Here is a 5,282-nt window from a genome sequence, read left to right as displayed (position 1 = left end):
AACTCATGCATTTCTTTCGGATTGCTCAACAGTTCTATGGTCATAGACAACCCAAAACAATCAAATCTTAAGCTCTCGAGGTCATGCTTTTACATAATGATGATAATCTATGATTTTAATCAAATAACTATGACGAGGCATAGTTTTACTCACGAGAAATGATTTGTTGAACCATGTTTTAGCCGATCAATGTCTCTACTCCATATTATACAAATTCCGCCACCTCGAGATCCATGATGCAATGCATAATATCCAAAATTCGCCTTTCCAGAGCACGACTTCTGCTTTTTTCATATAGACAAAACGGCTCATTTCTTTTGCACACATATATAAGATACAAGCATGTACGATGTAACAATTTTTTTAAAATGTATCTTTAATTTTTTGTTGTTGTGTGCTGGTAGGTTGTTGTCTATCCCCACACTAATAAATAACATATAGCCATAGCTTAGCTGAACGATTCAGCCATCTATTTCTCATTTTAGCCGATTCATCTTAGTATGGATTTACTTATGTGTAACTCTGAAGAGGCACTTGGTTACAAGCTGTTATATCTCTAGAACTAAGAGGCTAGAAAAGATAACGGCACAACAATACATTACAGTAACGAATCTTGGTGAGGGAAACCGAAACACTGGATTGGATGAGGAGATACGGTAAAACACACCTCAACGAGCCCAACTCAATCGGTGTCGAACCATCCAACGACCATCACGTCCAGGTGGAGAAAATGAATGCGCTGCATTAGGAGTGGCGGGAATGAGGTGGAGGAGGGCGGAGAAACGAAGGCGGGAAGAAAGGATGAAGGAGGGTAAGTAGGAAAACAAGAGATGGCTGATGCACATTAATTGAGGGAAGCAACTGCAACGTTCGAAATGGGGGCGTAGATATGTACACCACTGCTTAATCACACTTTATTGAACCCCTTCATTGGCCGGCTTAAATTAACCAGCACTAGCGTCCTCACCGCTTGCAAGCAAGAACAAGCTTGACATTTGCAATGAATTTCATTTTCGTCACGGGAATTTATTATTATTATTATATTCCTTTTATAAACCGAGTATGAGCACACTAGAACCAACCTATCAGGCCTAATCGTGGCCCATCACTAGTTGATCCAGTGGCCCAAAACAAAACCCTAATTACCCAAAACGAAACCTAATCGAAATTGCTATATAAGCTCCCCAATCCCCTGCCCTCAAAGTACCCATCTCAGCCGCCACAGAGCCCCATCCCACCGCATCTCGCATCTATCCTCCACCTCCACGCGGCGGCAGGCCAGCAAGCTCGACTCCGTCCCTCCTTTTGCTCTCGGTAGCAGCCGTTGAGATGAGATTACCCCATACCCTGCAGAGAGCGTCAGCCCGACGCCGCACATGCGTATGGGGTAATCTTACCTCAACAGCCGCTCCCTGTGAGCTTTTCCTTGGTGTTTGTTAAATCTCAAGAAAGTTGACCGCAGGGATTAATTAATGCTTTCAGACAACAAGGTTAGTGGTGCAATTTCTTGGTTATTGACAGAATTTTTTAGTCTTCGTCGGCAGGTTCTGCGCAGGAAGCTTTTGAAGAGGCAGTGTTGGTCTTCAGATGAAACAGCTGCCTATAGAGCAGATCTGGAGACTTAGCAGCTGCCTGTGTATCAGACCTGGAGGAGGCGATGGTTGTTTTGTGCCTCGTGAGAAGGATACAGATTGATAGATGAACTAGTCTTATCATTATAGTGTACGTATCATGTTCCTATCTAGCTCAATACCTGAGTTCTTATGCCAGTACACTATGGCAGAAAGTAATATATTATTAAATATGTGATTGGGAATGACACTATGGCAGGAAGTAATTATGTTATATAGCAGCTTTGCCCAAGAAAATTTAGTTTTGTAAGTAAGCTTGTCCGCACTGTACAAGATATGTATGAAATGGCCTGTATATGATTTGCTTTACAAAGTACATTGAAGGAGCTATCTTTGTAATTAGGCCATGTAAGTCTTGGCCGGTTGATGGGTTTGTTATATTTCTTAAAAAAAAACTTTGTGTTTTCTTCTCTTGGGTGTGGGTACTCGCCTTTTCTCATCTATTTTAGTGTGGAAATACTGTGCATACGATGGTTGCTGGACAAAAATCACATGACACTTTGATCTACATGGATACATGGCTTTAATGTTGTGTCGTGCGTGGTGAATCGGTTGCATAATATAGTCCATGTAGCAGTTGCCCATGGATCGGATCTGTGGGAGGAACTGGTTGTTTTGGGTCTTCCGAGGAGGACACAAACTGGAGGCCTGCATGGAGCTCGTCCTCTTAAGATTAAAAATTATGAATATAGTGGCATCTGAGATGAGTGAGGCGTTTTTGGAGGCCGAGCTACCTGGAGGCTATACGTTCTAACCTTGCGATGTGTGCTGCTTGATTTTCCAAATCGTATACCCTGCCTATCTGGTGGGAATACAGCGGTGCCATGGGCTGGGTACCGTCTTTGTACATGGGCCTGGTAATGTCCCAAGGAGCACATAACGGAAGGGCGTATGCAGAGATCAGAAGGTGCCCCAGTTGGATGGTGATTGCGCTTATTGGAAACACCATGGTCAACATCATCCTTGCCATCGTGCTACTGCCGCGCATATGAATCCACAGACACTCAGTTTAGTGTTTTTATTGCAAATCTCCTGCACGTTGGTCGATACGGTCTCATGGGCGAGCAAGCTTGCGATTTTGGCTAGGGTTGATGCTCTTCTAGACACACGGGTAGCCCGATCCAGCAATGTTCCTGTCCGTCGGTTGCTAGCAATGATAGAGGAGGCCGTGAATGCAGAGTTAGATGCAGCTATATGGTGAAAAACTGTTGGCGCCGCGTACACATTCTTCTCGATGTCGATGTGCTGCGTGAGGGTTACTTGAATGACGTTCTCAGTTTTTAAGATGCAACTCACGTGCGTGTTTTCTAATGTTTGTTTCATGTTTTTCCTCGTGCAGATACTGTTCCTGGACTGAATTGAATTTGGAGTAGATGCGATTGGATAACCTACCGGCTCGTCGCATCTGAGTGATACGGGGCATCCATGATGGAAGCCATGAGCAAGAAGCACTTTGAAGGACAGATGTTCATCAGCAAGGCAATCACGGTTGAAAAAAATGAAAAAGTTCAGATACCATGCCTGAACTGACGGATTTGTTTTGGTCTGTCTGAGCACATGAGGCGTGACTGTCTGAATTTTGTTTATAAGGTGATACGACTGATGCACATATCCCTCTACACCCTATCCTGACGGAGTTGTTGGCTTCCAAACACCCAGTACATAAAGGCAATGGTGATGGAACGTGTGCCGGCGCTGCTGGACCGATTCATCTACATGGGATGCCACTGTTCATTAATGAAAAATACAGTCACGTGTAAATGGCTCGTTGCTGAAATACAGATGTGGGATACGTGGCTGGGACTGATCCCGATAGAAATAGACGCGTGTGATACCGGCCTTCAGGTAGCTCGGCCACCAAAGAGCATTTTCGCATCTGAGATTGCAAAATTTAGTATTGTTAACAGGTCTGATTGTGTACTTATATTAACACTGTTTCGCCCGGCATGGCACAAGATATAAAGAATGATTGTATGAATGTTCCTGCTCGCTCAATACTTGAGTTCTTATGTCAGTAAACTATTTGATCTATCATTAAATATGAATGAAATGGGAATGGCACTATGGCAGAATATAGTAATGTTATATCGCAGCTTCGTTGAAACTTTTGTAACTAAGTTCGTCTACATAATACTTTTGTAATTAGATGGTACTGTTTTCTTCTCTTGGGTGAGGATACTCGCCTTTTTCTCATCTATTTTAGTGGCTTAGTTGCAGTTGCAGACCGATGACACAGATTATACACGTACAGTATAATATACTCCATCTGTTCCTAAATATAAGTCTTTGTAGAGATTCCACTATGAACCACATACAGATGTATATAGATGCATTTTAAGTTTAGATTCATTCATTTTGCTCCGTATGTAGTCCATCTAGTGGAATTTCTACGAAGACTTACATTTAGGAACGGAGGGAGTACAACATAACTTCAGCATGAAAAGTAAACTACAAGATTGTAAATTTTGATATAAGTTTAACCAATAGTCACAAAGACATACTTTGTAATTTAGAAAACTAATCGTGTTACTGCATGAACCTGTTAAAAAAATTGACACATGTAAGATAAACAATTAAAAATACAGTTTTGCTAGAACTCATATAGATGAGATTTAATTTGGTCTCATTCACCTTTTATAGCCATTGGATGTGATGCTATAAGATGCGTGTGTGCTACGTGGGTTGTATTTGTTCTTGTTTTCCAGGTGAATGAGACCAAATTACGTCTCATCTAGATGAGTTCTAGGTACTTTCTTAAAAATAATGCAAAATCTAATGCAAGAGTGCTCTCGTATGAAGCATGTAGCAGAAAAAAAATTGTTTGAAATTAATAGTATGCTCCAAGCATTCAAAATATATAACATCCCTGACAACAAATTATATATCATCAAACTCATGCCATTTGATTTTATTACATGGATATTTGTCCGATCTTTTTTATTTTTCTTTTTTGCCTTTTTTTAAACCCCCCATATATTAATCAGAAATAACAAAACTCTTACAATCATTCATTACAAAGCTAGCCATGTAGGGCGGAACTATTACATAAAACACCGTCTGACCTACTATCAAAACAAAATTTAGCAATCTCATGCGCCACCCTATTTGCCTGCCTGTCAATCTTCACTATCTTGAACTCCTTAATGAGGTTTGAGACACTCATCGCCTCCTTTTTCAGGTCCACAAAAGGAGACCCGTCAAAAGAATCTTTTGCCAGAGAAAAAGCAACAACCGTGCTGTCAGTCTTCAAAATAACAGGACTATGGAATGTAATACCAATATATAACCCAGCAAGCGCCACACGAAATTCTGCTTCATCCACATAAGTGCACGACCCGATAAAATCCCATGAGGAAACCAGGACTCACTAGTGCAGAACTGGCCTTTAGTGCCGGTTTGCCAACCGGCACTAAAGAGTGGGGACTAAAGCCCTCCTCCCCTTTAGTACCGGTTTGTCACGAACCGACGCTAAAGTGACACCACGTGGCACGAGCCAGACCCGTGTGCGCGTAGGACATTAGTACCGGTTGGTAACACCAATCGGTACTAAATGTTTGGGGGGTTTTTGGCTTTATTTTTCATTCCATTTTTTTGTTTGCTGGTATTTCACGATACTACAAATTGTACACGTTATAGGTGTACCAACCTATT

The sequence above is a fragment of the Triticum dicoccoides genome, chromosome 5B (genome assembly GCF_002162155.2).
Source record: "Triticum dicoccoides isolate Atlit2015 ecotype Zavitan chromosome 5B, WEW_v2.0, whole genome shotgun sequence".
NCBI lineage: Eukaryota > Viridiplantae > Streptophyta > Magnoliopsida > Poales > Poaceae > Triticum > Triticum dicoccoides.
Note: the sequence above shows the minus strand (reverse complement) of the source record.